Source organism: Vicia villosa, linkage group LG3, assembly GCF_029867415.1.
Source record: "Vicia villosa cultivar HV-30 ecotype Madison, WI linkage group LG3, Vvil1.0, whole genome shotgun sequence".
In the NCBI taxonomy this organism is placed as follows: Eukaryota; Viridiplantae; Streptophyta; class Magnoliopsida; order Fabales; family Fabaceae; genus Vicia; species Vicia villosa.
The window spans coordinates 128957090-128970569 of record NC_081182.1 but is presented as its reverse complement, the minus strand read 5'-3'; the positions used below and the strand labels follow the sequence as shown (position 1 = coordinate 128970569).

Sequence of the window (13480 nt, the reverse complement as noted above, 5' to 3'; positions counted from 1 at the left end):
TTTTCAATAATACAAAGTTCATACAATTTAAAGTTGGAATGAATTGGAATTACAAGAAAAAGAAAAATAAAGCTTCAAAGACTTTCTTGAATTCTTCAATCTTCAAAGTCTTCATTCTTCAAGTTCATTTTTCTTCATGCTTTTCTCAAGAATGCTCATGCAACATGAAAAAAGAAACATAAAAGGGGTGAATTTAGCAAAAGAATAATTCAAGACAAAAAGGATTCAAAGAGATATTTCATGTCCACTTGCATGGCTCATGTCATAAGAAATATCTCATGAAGAATATTCTTATTCTTATTGCAATGATTACAACTTGGATATCAAGTTTATTATCATCCAAACACATCCTTAACTTTGCCTATAAATAGGAAGTTCTTTCCTTGAAGTTAATCACACCAAAGCTACTATACTACTAGCTTTCTCACTTCTTCCTCTTCTCTTATAGTTTTCATGTTTCTTTGTAAGAAGGAGAAATTCTTCAAATCAAAGAAAACTACTTGAAAAAAATAAGAGTTTCTAGCTACATAGTTTCTTGAAAGGGAGTGAAGAAGAAATTCTTCATACCTTGGTGGAGAGTTCCAACTTGAAGTCCATCTTCAAGTCTTGAAGCAATTTCAAAGAGAGGTGTTGTGGCATCACCTTCATCAAAAAGCCTACAATAACAAGCAAAGTTGTTAGGGAAATTGTTAGTAACAATTCAAGGTTGTTAGTAACAATAAAGAATTCAAGGCGTACCTTCAACAATAATCCGGCGAAAACCTCCTCGCCGTAGGTAAGCTAATTTCACTCTTACTCTCAATATTGTTGTTACCATTAACATATTTCCCTGTTAAGACAAAATTTCCAGAAAAATAGAGAAAGCATGTGTTATTGTATCATAAAGGAGAATTGTGTCATGAAGAACGAAATTGAGTAAAGCACACTTGTGTCTCTACCTCTGTTTGTGAAAGAAACCGGGTTATACGGTAAGTTCTTCTCGTCGAGATAAGATCCCATGGCCACTGAAAAATCATAGGTGCTGTAAGTGAAAACAAAAGCAGAGACAAAGACAAAACTTGCGGTTCATTTTAAGACAGCATCAACAACAACAATTCACAATTCATAAGCCGTAACAACAACACAGTAGCGGTTCAGATTCGGGATTCAGAATCAACCCAGTAGTAACAACAAACATACAGCAGATTCTCAAGAGCAGAAGTGAATAGTTTGCATACCTTAACAAAATCCGGAAAAACATCTCTTGCCGCAGGTAAGTTGACTTTACCCCTTGCTCTCAAATATTGCTTTTATCAGTTGCTACAAATATATTGTTCCTGTATTATCTAAAAATCTGAAAATAGAGAAAGCATAAGTTGTTGTTGCTATTTTCATTAAAAAGAACTGAATTGCAAACAGAATTTATGAGAATCATACCTTTAAGGAACCTCTTGTTCGTCCATGGCCGCCGTGAAAGACAGAGAGCGCCGTTGTTATTCTGAGAAAGAGATAGCCAAGTACGAACGAGAGAGGGCTATTGAGAGAGGAAATCGAACTTGTTCTTGTTCATCGTGAGAGGGGGGAACGAGTGTTGTTGTTGTTGTTCTTCACGAAAGAGCAATGGAGAGATTAAATTCGTGAAGAGAAGAAAATCAAGAGAGAGGGCCGCGGTTTGTTCACAGAGAAGGTGAGAGCGGCGACCGAAGGAGAGTTTGAGATTGCCTTTGTTGTTGATTCGTTATGAGCAGAGAAGAGAGTTTGTTCTCCAAATTTGTTTTTCCAAAAAAATAACGTGAGAGAAGAAGGAGAAAGAGGCGCTGCCTCTTTGTGTTGTTTTAGGTTTTTTTCAAAACCCAGCAGCTTATGTTAAGAGGCGGATCCGGGTCACACTGACCCGACCCGGTCCGGCCCCTTTTTTATTCAGCTTTTAGTCAATTTGGGCCTGCACCTCCCTTTTCAGTTTAAAACTCCTTGGCCCATTCAATTAGTTTTTTAACTAACTCCTTTAATTTTTTCTATAAATATTTTCATGAGATTAAGTATTTTAATTTTAATATAGGATTTTATTTTTCTTTTCTAATCCTTATTAAAAATGACAAAAAATATGTTTTTAATATTTTCATATGTTTATAAGTATTTTTTTTTTATTTTTATTAAAACAACAAAAAAATATATATTAGATGCATATTTAAGTTTGTGTTTCTAATTATTTTATCTTTACATGAAAAACCACAAAAATATCTTCTCTTAGATTAATTTCTTTTGAATTTGATATTATTTTGTGTAGTTAATCATTTAAATTTCTATTTGATTACTGTTGCACATCACTTGAATTTTCTAACTTCATCCAAGACTTCAAGATTATTTCTCTGTTGTCTTTTGGATTTGCCTGTTTTGTTTGGTCTTCCATTTGCAGTAAAATTCCATAAACAATTATTGGATGATCATGGAATGCTGAAAGCTGTGAGTTTATTCGACATTCTATTCTGCTGGTGTGGATGCTTAATATCTGTTGAGATCCTAATTTATTCCAAGCATATCACTTGAGGATCAAGGTAACACTTCAAACTCAGAAATCCGATTTCTCATTCTTCGAGGTAAGCCTAAAACTCAATCAACTGTTTTCACAACAGTAATCAATTCACTTTCAAATCATTCAACTCATTTTCAAAACCTGGGTCTCTCGAATATTAGAGAGTATAAGTCCCATTCCTTTTTCTTTGTATAGTTTTTCTTTAAACAGAAAACTTCTTTCAAAACAAAACTTTCAAACAGTTTTCAAACGACGAAACCAGCGCTTTTTAACAAAACAATCAACCATGTTTTATAAAATAAAACAGGGGCCTCCACATAGGTATAAGTCCCATTCCTGTACATGAAATTAGGTATTTCATTGTACACATACCTTTTTGTATATATCTTGTTCAATTTGTTTTTTTAACTTCGAACAACAAATCAAAAAATGAAGGTTTTCTTTAAATCTTCCCAAAAATACCATGGGCCTCCATGTAGGTATAAGTCCCGAGCCCTTTTGTAAATACTTGTTTACATAGCTTTTGAATAAACTCAATGGGCCTCTCCCCGAGTATAAGTCCCGAGCCCCCGTGTTTACAAACGGATCATGCTTACAGGTATATTTCCTTCATAAACTCCATTGTATACACACACCTAGTCATATATAACCGTTCATACTTGTTCATATTTGTTCATGTACTTGTTCATATTTGTTCGTACTTGTTCATATTTGTGATCGTGTTATATATACTTGTTCAACTTAGTACAACACTAGGTTCCCCATAGCCTCCTATTGGGCTTCGTGCAAAGAATCTCCCTAGTTTAGATTAGGACATAGAGTATGGTTTCCCGGTGAAATCGCTCTAAGAGTTCAAACCAACTATACCATGCCTCCTCTTGGGCTTCGTACAAACAACTTGTCCCTCCCATAGCCTCCTCTTGGGCTTACAATGCAAGGACCCTCGATTGTCCCTCCCATAGCCTCCTCTTGGGCTTACAATGCAAGGACCCTCGGATAGCCTCCTCTTGGGCTTCGTACAAGGACCCACGGGCTTCTTATAAGCATCCCCAATATCCAAATCAAATACCCTAGGAGATTAGACATTTATCATCTCTATGATAGGAGTATCTCTTCTATATCATCACAAACAATCAATCAATCAACTTAACTTTTTTGCCACAAGGCTGGCTAATCAATCAAACCTTTTTGCCACCATACTGGCTGATTAATCAAAGTTTTTGTCACAAGGCTGGCTTCATTGAAACTTTTGCCACAAGGCTGGCAGATTAATCAAAACTTTTTGTCACAAGGCTGACTTCATTGAAAGTTTTTGCCACAAGGCTGGCTAAAAAGCATCTTTATCATTCTAAGCGCCATAAGTGGCACAGCCCAGGGCTTATAATGAAAAGATTTCAAACAAAAAAAACAAACAGATGTATGTGATGATATAGATTAGATACATCGAACATTTAGATGACATTTGTCTCTTTTCCTTTGCTTCCACTAGCATAAGTGGGAACTACGATTGCTCTGACTTTCTCAACATCCCTTTGAGAATACGTAGGCACAAGGTCGTATCCTTGGCGAGCAAAACTTCTCCCTCAAACCATTCAAACCTTAGCACCCGTAGACCCGAGCTACAAATGCTCTGATTCCCTCTAAGGGATATGTATGCAGAGGATCGCGATGATCTTTACAAGCATAATCAAACAAACACCCTAGGTCCCACCTATCTCACAAGAACCTCTCCATAACATAGAATGAAACAAACATAACAAAGAAACCTATAGAGTACTATAGATACGTTGGGTGCTAATACCTTCCCTTCGTATAACCAACCCTCTTACCCGGAATCTCTCCCCCACTTTTAAGGTTATTGCAGCTTTTTTCCTTTTCCTACTTTGGAAACAATAAAAAGTTTGGTCGAAACAAAAGAAAAATCATTTTTTTGAGCACTCGAGCCCAAAGAAGGCATCAGGTGTCTCATCCCAAAAAAAGATACGATTTTTCCCACGACAGAACCCTCTCTTCTGGTGAAGACTCTAGAGGTTATTCAGAAGAACCAAGCTGAGCTAGCTTCTCGTATGGACAAGCAAGAAGACACCAATGCTGAGTTCCGCTCCTTCATGGAGAGGCAGACTGAGAGCAATGCTGGGATTCATGACATGCTGGCCAAGATTATGTCTAAGCTAGGGTCGTCTTAGTCCTTTTGTGTCTTAGTAGTTTTTCTTTGTTTCTTGCATCTGTCTTCTATGCATCTTCCTTGTACCTTCTGATAATCTTTTGCAATCAATGAAAGTTATCCTTCTTTTCTCTCATAATTGTTTTGTTTTTCATCTGAATCTTTTGCGTTTTTGATGTTATGACAAAAAGGGGGGAGAAAACTGTGATAAATGATCTGATTTATATTATCAGTTGCTGGGAGAAAGTCTCCACATTTCTAACAAGAATTTGCAAGTTCTGTGTCTTTGATTGTTTTGCAGGAAGTGAAGATATTCTTAAAAGCTCAACATGAGAAGCAAAGACATGGGGAAAAGCAATTCTGTATGGAATCAAGCTCATGGAAATTGAAGCAAGCTGAGTGCTGTGAAGCTTCAAGATCAGAAGCAGGAAGGAAGAATGTTATGATATTCTGATGATAGAATATGCTCTAACACATTCTTATTCCTTATATGTTCTGATGCATGTTTTAGTTCTAAATATGCTCTGAAACATTATTGTTTTTGCTCTGATACATATTATATGTTGTGATACATATTTTATGTTCTGACTCATTCATGCTCTGACTTTTGTTGTTTAGTTTGTTCTGAAACATTTCAGGATGTAGAGATGCTCTGATGATGCTCTGGTACATTCAACAATGTTCTTATACAATCTAGCATGCAATGATTCAAGAAGAAATTCAAGCTCTGAAGCTGTCCTATGGAAGCAAGAAGCAAAAGCTATGAATGTTCTGAAGATTTAAGCATATGTGATCGTCTGAACTGAAATGGAAAATACTCAGGGAAGTCTTTTATTTATAAATTTCTTCCAGTATTTATTTCAGGGGGAGATTATTTATCTCAGGGGGAGATTGTTAATCTCAGGGGGAGACATATTCACACACTTTGTTTATATGCTTATGCTATAACTGTGTAATTGTCTTTAACCGTCTGATATTCTGATTGCAAATTCATATCATTTATATATGTTTTTTGTCATCATCAAAAAGGGGGAGATTGTTAGAACAAGATTTGTTCTGATCAATATTCTTAGTTTTGATGATAACAATGTATATGAATTTTGTATGAGATAATGTGGTACTCTAATACTATGCAATTTCCATTTCAGGAATTATATAAAGAGTATGCACAAAATCAGCGCAAGAAGCACTGACTCAGATGGTTCAGCATGGAACATCAGAACATGGTCTGGCAAGACATCAGAAGATGGTCAAGCAGAATCAGAACATGGTCTATGGAAGCATCAGAAGGACTTGAGATCAGAAGCAGAAGCACTGAAGTTCTCATGGTATCACGCTCAGAAGCACTTCAAAGTCAGAAGACAAGAAGATGCTCTGCACCAAGCTGTTTGAATCTGATGATATTCAAACGTTGTTTACACAAACATCAGATCAGAAGCAAGTACTAGCGGAAAGGCTACGCTGACTGACAAAAGGAACGTTGAAAGCTATTAAAGGCAACGTCAGTAGACACAGCAAAAGCAAGGCTCGAGGTAGTTGACAAAAGAGTGAAACATTAAATGCAATGCTGTACGGATCACGCAAAGCATTAAATGCTCCCAACGGTCATCTTCTCAAATGCCTATATATTGAAGTTCTGATGAGAAGCAATGTTAGGAATTCTGAATAGAACACACTTGCGCAAATATACATAAACGCTGTTAAATTCAAAAAGCTCTCAAACTTCATCTTCAACCTCACTACATTGCTGTTGTAATATATTTAGTGAGATTAAGCTTAAACTTAAGAGAAAATCACAGTTGTGATAATAGCTTTATAAGAAGCATTGTAACTCTTAGAATTTGTTTACATTAAGTTGTAAGAACTAGAGTGATCAGGTTGTTGATCAGTATACTCTAGAAAGTCTTAGAGGGTATCTAAGCAGATTGTTCCTAGAGTGATCAGGTTGTGATCAGTATACTCTAGAAGACTTAGAAGTTGTCTAAGTGGAAAACCATTGTAATCTTGTGTGATTAGTGGATTAAATCCTCAGGTGAGGTAAATCACTCCAAGGGGGTGGACTGGAGTAGTTTAGTTAACAACGATCCAGGATAAAAATCTTTGTGAAAATTGTTTTTATCTTACAAGTTTTAAAGCTACACTTATTCAAACCCCCCCTTTCTAAGTGTTTTTCTATCCTTCAATTGGAATCAGAGCACCGGTTCTAAGGAATGCATGATAAATAATACAGGAGATATAGATCATACATAATTTCACCACTTCTCATCGCATAACATCTTACAACAATTTTCATCACAAAACAACTTATCAGTATAATAAAAGTTTCAAAACGGCAACAATGTCATTAATCAATTAGGATAACATATTCAAATTTACAAGTATGATATCAAATACGTCACAACAAACATCTCATCATCACGTCACAACAAACATCTCATCATCTCAATAATCCAAACATAATTCAAATGCAATTCAAATGCGACTCGAATGTGACTCAAACTTATGCAAAAGCATGTGGTACCACTTGGAGTAAAACTCCCACCGTCTCAAAATTGCCATTGGGCACATCGTCGCTATTTTCCATTAAGGCCGTCGTGTTTGCCATAGTTTTTAGGCCGTCGTGTTTGCCATAAGTTTAAGACTATGCAATGGATGTGACTCAAATGATGCACATCCACAAATACAACGTAAACAATACGTCACAACATCGTCTACACCACATCAACGCAATGCTAAGGTTCTATCGTAATAACCATATCATTACTATCATAGTAGTTTATCAAGTCTCAATCACGTCGCTTTGTCATATCATTATACAACATTAATTCACTTCACAATACATCACAATACAACTTATCGACATTGACCATAGTGTCTACAAAAAGACTAACAAATTCATCATATTAACAATAAAATCACATTATACGAATCAAGTAACATCATAAAACGGTATATTCAACTTCCTAATGAAAATATATATATTATTAATTTATCACAAGGCATCATTATCGGCTCACACATATAAAAAGCGTACGAATAATTACATATAGCATACAACATTATTATTAACTTACAAAAGTATAATTCCTATTAAATAATTCTTCTAATGTCTCTTAATCCATGTCTTTACGTTATACAAACATACACAAAACGTTCATCTTCGCAAAATATCATTAAATCAGAAAATACAAACCAAGAAAAGGTTTCAAAAAGATATCTAAAGGTTTTCAAGTCATATTCATCAGAAAGACATCAATTAGAGCTTCACAGAGGTTCAAATAGCACTTAAAAAGGTGTTACGGATCAAAAGATACATCATTTCAAAGTTTGAACAAGTTTTACACAGCAGGGTCCGCTTAGCGACCCTCCAGCGCGCTTATGGAAATACAATTTCAATAACCCCGCTTCAAGTGGACTAAAACAGTAGCTAAATGCAAACCAGGCTCCGCTTAGCGAGCCTCTTTATTTTTCAAAATGAAACAGTGACCGCTTAGCGGCCTCGCATCCGCTTAGTGAACATGCGATTGTGCAAAAAAATAGTAGAAGGAATAGACTTGTACAATCACCCATCCACCACCCAAAACTCATTCTAAACAGAAATTAAACACATATAATTATGAAATCTACCATCATCAAACATCAACTAAAACATATTTCCAACCAAAGATTCATGTATTTTCATCATAAACCCTAAATTTCTACACACCAATTCATGGATAGCAACACATAATCAAGACCATTAATAACACATCAAATTCATAGCAAACCATTTATCAATTTCAACATTCACCAACATCATCAACATTGCAATTCCTTATACATCATGGATTTCAATTTTGAGACCTAACCTCTACCATACCCATCATCATGCCAATCCTTAGAGAGAAAGAACCCCACCCTTACCTTAGCAAAAGCTTCACCTTCTTCAGTGGAGCTCTTCTTCTTCATGCCCTAGCTTTCCTCTTTCTTCCCTTCTTTCTCTTCTTTCTCTTCTTTCCGCCAAAATAAGTTATGAGACTCAATCTCTAAAAACCTAACCTTTATTATCTCACTAATGGGCTTAACCCATAACCCATCCATTGTGTTATATTCCTTCCACTTAGGCCCAATTCATAATATTCCTCTAATTACTCAATTAAGCCAAATAACACACATAAATAAATAATCACATAACATAACAAATATTATTTCCAGTAATATTCCACAACTACAATCAATCCATAACGCAAATAATACCAACTCACAATTGTATTTCTCCGACTAATCTGACCACAACTTAACTGCTCAATTACGCCTTTAGAATAATAACGATAAACCCCGAATTCAACTAATTCCAACGAATAAATCCTTGACCAATTTAATTAAATAATTAATTAAATTCGGGGTGTTACAACTCTCCCCCACTTAGAATATTTTCGTCCTCGAAAATTTATCTGACATAACCATCCTCAACTTCGCTTCCAACTCTCTGATTCTCAGTTGCATTTGACAACACTCCGAATACCAAAACAACTCAATCTGACTGTCATACCCCAAAATTTGCCCATACTATTTCTCCTATTCAAATTCAAAATTAAGGTATAAAGCTCAAAGACACCCTCTCCCAAACAAGGCTCAAAGAATTAGGATTTTTGTTGCTCTGAAGGAAAATCAATGAACCAAAGGCTCCAGGGCATCCCAGATGGTCTATGATACCCTACACTACCTCCATGACAAATTTCAGGTCTCAATTCAAAAGATTGATCACTTAACTGCTCAGAAAGTCAACAATCGACTAGGTTGACCTAAAAGTCAACTGTGGTCAGAGTAGAGTCAAAATTCCTGATTTTTTGTCAACATCCTTATTTTGAATTATCGTTCACCATTTGATTAATAATTAATCATGGTTCATCAAAGAAAGATCAGAAATCAACAATTCCAAAAAGTTTCTAAATTAGGGTTTTCATAGGAGAAAGTCAACTGAACTTTGACCAGCCATAACTCTCACATGGAACTTCAGAAATTTTTCAGTCAAAGCTCATTTTGAAGGAAATTTGATTCTCTACAATTTTGTGTCTCACAAGCCAAGGCTAAAAATGCTTCATTTGAGCGATATGGACCAAAACATTATAGGTCCTTTTCAAAAGTCAACAAAAAAGTCATTTTTTTGAAAACGACACACAAGGAGAATGGAAGATTATTTTGACATGGGACCAAAAACACTGGTTAGAGGACTCTTCAAGGTTTCTAAAAAGTCCTAGAACTCCTCCATACCTCAAAAATTGAGGGAGGTAGGCCTTGTCAAAGTTGGGCAAATTTAAGAAGGAAAATATGAAGAAAAATGAATATTTTTGCAAATGGGCCCAAGTTTTTTTAATCCAATCTTGATCCTCAAGTATCTAAGAGCCCAAAATCCCTTTGCCACGAAAATATATGATTAATTTGATTTATTTTGATTTTTATTTCAATTAAAAAGAATTAAAATCATGTAAATTAAAGGAAAATCAAATATTTGGTAAAAGATGTGATTTGGATCCAATACAATCATCAATAATGTCTCAATATCAATCAAATTTCGTGCATTAGATATTTGGAATGATTGAATCAATTTTGGACAATTTTAGAAAGGATTGAAAACATAATTTCAATCAAATTTGCATAACTTCCAATCAATGATTCAAGAAGATTTTATCTAGTTTTATAACCCTAATATGATCCTCTATATAAACCAAAGTGTAACAGATGCAAGGGTTCACGAAATTCTGAGCCAAAGAACCCTAAATCCGAGCACAAAAGTTCTAGGAAATTTGAAATTCTGGACTCAGACACGCGATGTCTTACAGGATGTCACGACATCACTATCTGAATATTTTTAAACAAATGAACAAAGTGTAAACAGAAAACAACACAGGAAAATTGTTAACCCAGTTCGGTGCAAACACACCTACATCTGGGGGCTACCAAGCCAGGGAGGAAGTCCACTATAAGTAATATCAATTCAAGGTAATACAACTCAATATTACGCCTTTCACTTAATATCTACCCAATGCAACTTCAATCTAAACAACTTAGACCAGAGATCCTACTCACTCCCCCTCAATCACAGCAGTGATGAAAAACTAACCAATTAAAAACAGAAGAAGACACTCTTCAAAAACACAACTTGATCTTGCTTAAAATCTTTGATCAAGTACAATGGTACTCTTGCTTAAAAGCTTTGAGTACTTCTTACAACTCAAAACAAAAACACCTAGACCAAGACAATCATCATGATGCTTGTTTGGCTTACAAGAAAACTACAACGAGAACCTTAAACACACAGAACTCTAACAGTTTCTCAACCAGAAAACCCTGACGGCAACAGCAGCACCTGCGTGGAATAAATAGCCTTCAGCAATACAGCAACTGGGCCTTGGATCCATAAAAATAGTTTTTTCCCTAATAAAACAAATCTTCATAGCACAAGAAGCTGATAATAGAAATCATCCAAATCGTCCTTAAAGCAGATCAGAATCCATCATTACCAAATATAGCGCATAAGGTCTTATCAGATCATAAAATCATAAGTAGTAATAGAAAAATAACGAGCAGCTGCGAATGTCATGACATCGGCCTTGACATCAGGTAAAGGCCTGCAAGGAAGGTCTTCAGAACAACAGAAAGCATGTCATGACATTGGTTTTTTTTTTTTGACAGGATAGAACCACAATTAGTTTTACCAAAAATTACAGCCAATCAACAACATCTACAAAATTCAAAACTTGAATTCTGAGTTAGAGGCCGATTGGTGTTGTTCTATTGATCCAAACACTTGCTTCAAGTCTCCCTGAAACTATTAGGACCATCACAAGCAATCAGCAACTCTAGAGTTACCTCCACCAAGGCCAGGTTTGTCGCAAACTTTTTTAATTCGTATTCCATGAATCATAGCATATAAACATGATTTGGATGCATATTATTATTGATTATGGTGTGTAGAATGATTATGGACGTTTAATTGTGGTTCTGTGTACATTCGTGACCTATCACCATTGCTAGGGTTTGTTAGATGCAATTAGGGCTTTTTGATACAGGTAAAATTAAGCCACGAAACAGGTACCACTGCATTCGTGTGAATGATTCGAGTTCATCCATGGCCTCGCGCCAAATTTTTGTGGCTGTTTGCATGCATTCGTAATTCGCAGGTATAAAAGATAAAGGCTTTTTACAACTTTCATAGAAAAAGCGGTGTAAAAAGGGTTTCTGAAACTTTCCAAGGTAGGAGTTGACAACGTGTCACCCTCCCACTGGCTGGTTCTCGCGCGCACTTTTCTTTTTAAAACCAGACGAATCCGGTGCTGCGTGGCCCACGTGCATCCAATGCTCCCTCAGCTTTCAGCCTTTGGATCATCCCATATTCAGATCTTGCGCCCCAGAAAGTGCAGGTGCACCATGCTCCAGCAGCGCGCATCACACAGGATTAAAAGTTAAGTTTTTTAATTTTTTTTATTTTTAATTACACAACTTATAATTATATATATATATATATATATATATATATATATATATATATATATATATATATATATTTGTTTTTCTCTTCATATATATTTAATTCTAAATTTTTCTACAAATAATAAAATACTTATTTTATTTATCTTATTATATTTATTTATTTTATCTATAATACTTATTTTATTTACCTTATTTATTTTATTTACTTTAATTATTAAAATTAGTTTTTATTTATTTAAAAATTCTTTATAAAATCATATTTATTTTGTTTTAATTAACAAAAATTATGAGAATGCTTGTCTGATTAACTTTATTTTTCTATCGATTTGATTAATTAGGTTGCGAAACCAATAATTAATTAAATCAATCATTTATTAAACTTACGCTCGAATCAGGGTTAGCGAGAATTTGCCATGCACTGAAAAATCTTTTCTTTGTGCATTTTTTTTCAGGGTTAGCAACAGGGTTTCTCCCGACTGTGCGCCACGCCTATTACAAAGCTAAGTGCCGATTTAACCCTTATTTAAATATTTGTTATTTTATTTAAAATTAGTGTTTGCCTTCAAATATAATGAACTCTGCCTACAATCACTTCCTTTTCTGTCTGTCTTTGCTTTGCCAATTTTTCAGGGTTAACCTCGAGGCTACCTACGACTACGAACCATATCAGATCAAATCAAAAGCTAAGTCTTATTTTATATTTATATTTAAATATTTATTTTGCCCTCTTTTATCGAATTAGGTTTAGCCCTAGTTGTCATTGAATTGGTAATGCACTCACTACTTTCTGTTTATTTCTCTTTTCCCAATTTTTCAGGGTTAGCCAACCGCCAAAGCTCAATAGTCGGTAACCCTAAAACTTAACCTCGTTTATTTCTCTGCCTTTAATTATTACTTGAGTCAGATCCGCTGGTTTCTTTTCCCCTTCCCCATATATTGTGTGGTTAGTAATCTTAGGGAGTGCAAGCCCTGAATCAAATTAGAATCACTTAATTTTTACAAGATAACTTATTCTGAATTTAATCACGTGATTTTTGCACCCACGCACCTTTTATGGTACCTCTCTTGTTGCCTGTTGCCTGTTTCCTGTTGCCTGTTGCCTTGTGTTTTTTGCAGAATAGCCATATCCCTCGAATACGAGGATACCTCAGCCATGTTGCCTCGACTAATATAAAGATCATAAGCCCCTAATGATGCTGCCTTCGATACACTAAATATGATCTTGTCCCTCGGAAGTTGCCTACGAAGGGCTGAGGTATCCTCTGGTTTCCTAAACGAAAGGCTATTCTGATCCTTCCCTTAGACTACCTGCCCCTCTATGGCATGGGACA

At 35.3% G+C, this 13480-nt stretch overlaps 1 long non-coding RNA gene across 1 annotated transcript; it reads right to left on the bottom strand.

The window, feature by feature from the left end:
* Positions 1–939: 939 nt before the first annotated feature.
* Positions 940–1768, bottom strand: LOC131656648 (uncharacterized). The gene is made up of 3 exons (XR_009300224.1): positions 1417–1768; positions 1218–1333; positions 940–1004 (listed from the first exon to the last, which is right to left on the bottom strand). It is a non-coding gene; the product is annotated as an uncharacterized LOC131656648 (long non-coding RNA).
* Between the last annotated feature and the right edge of the window lie 11712 nt (positions 1769–13480).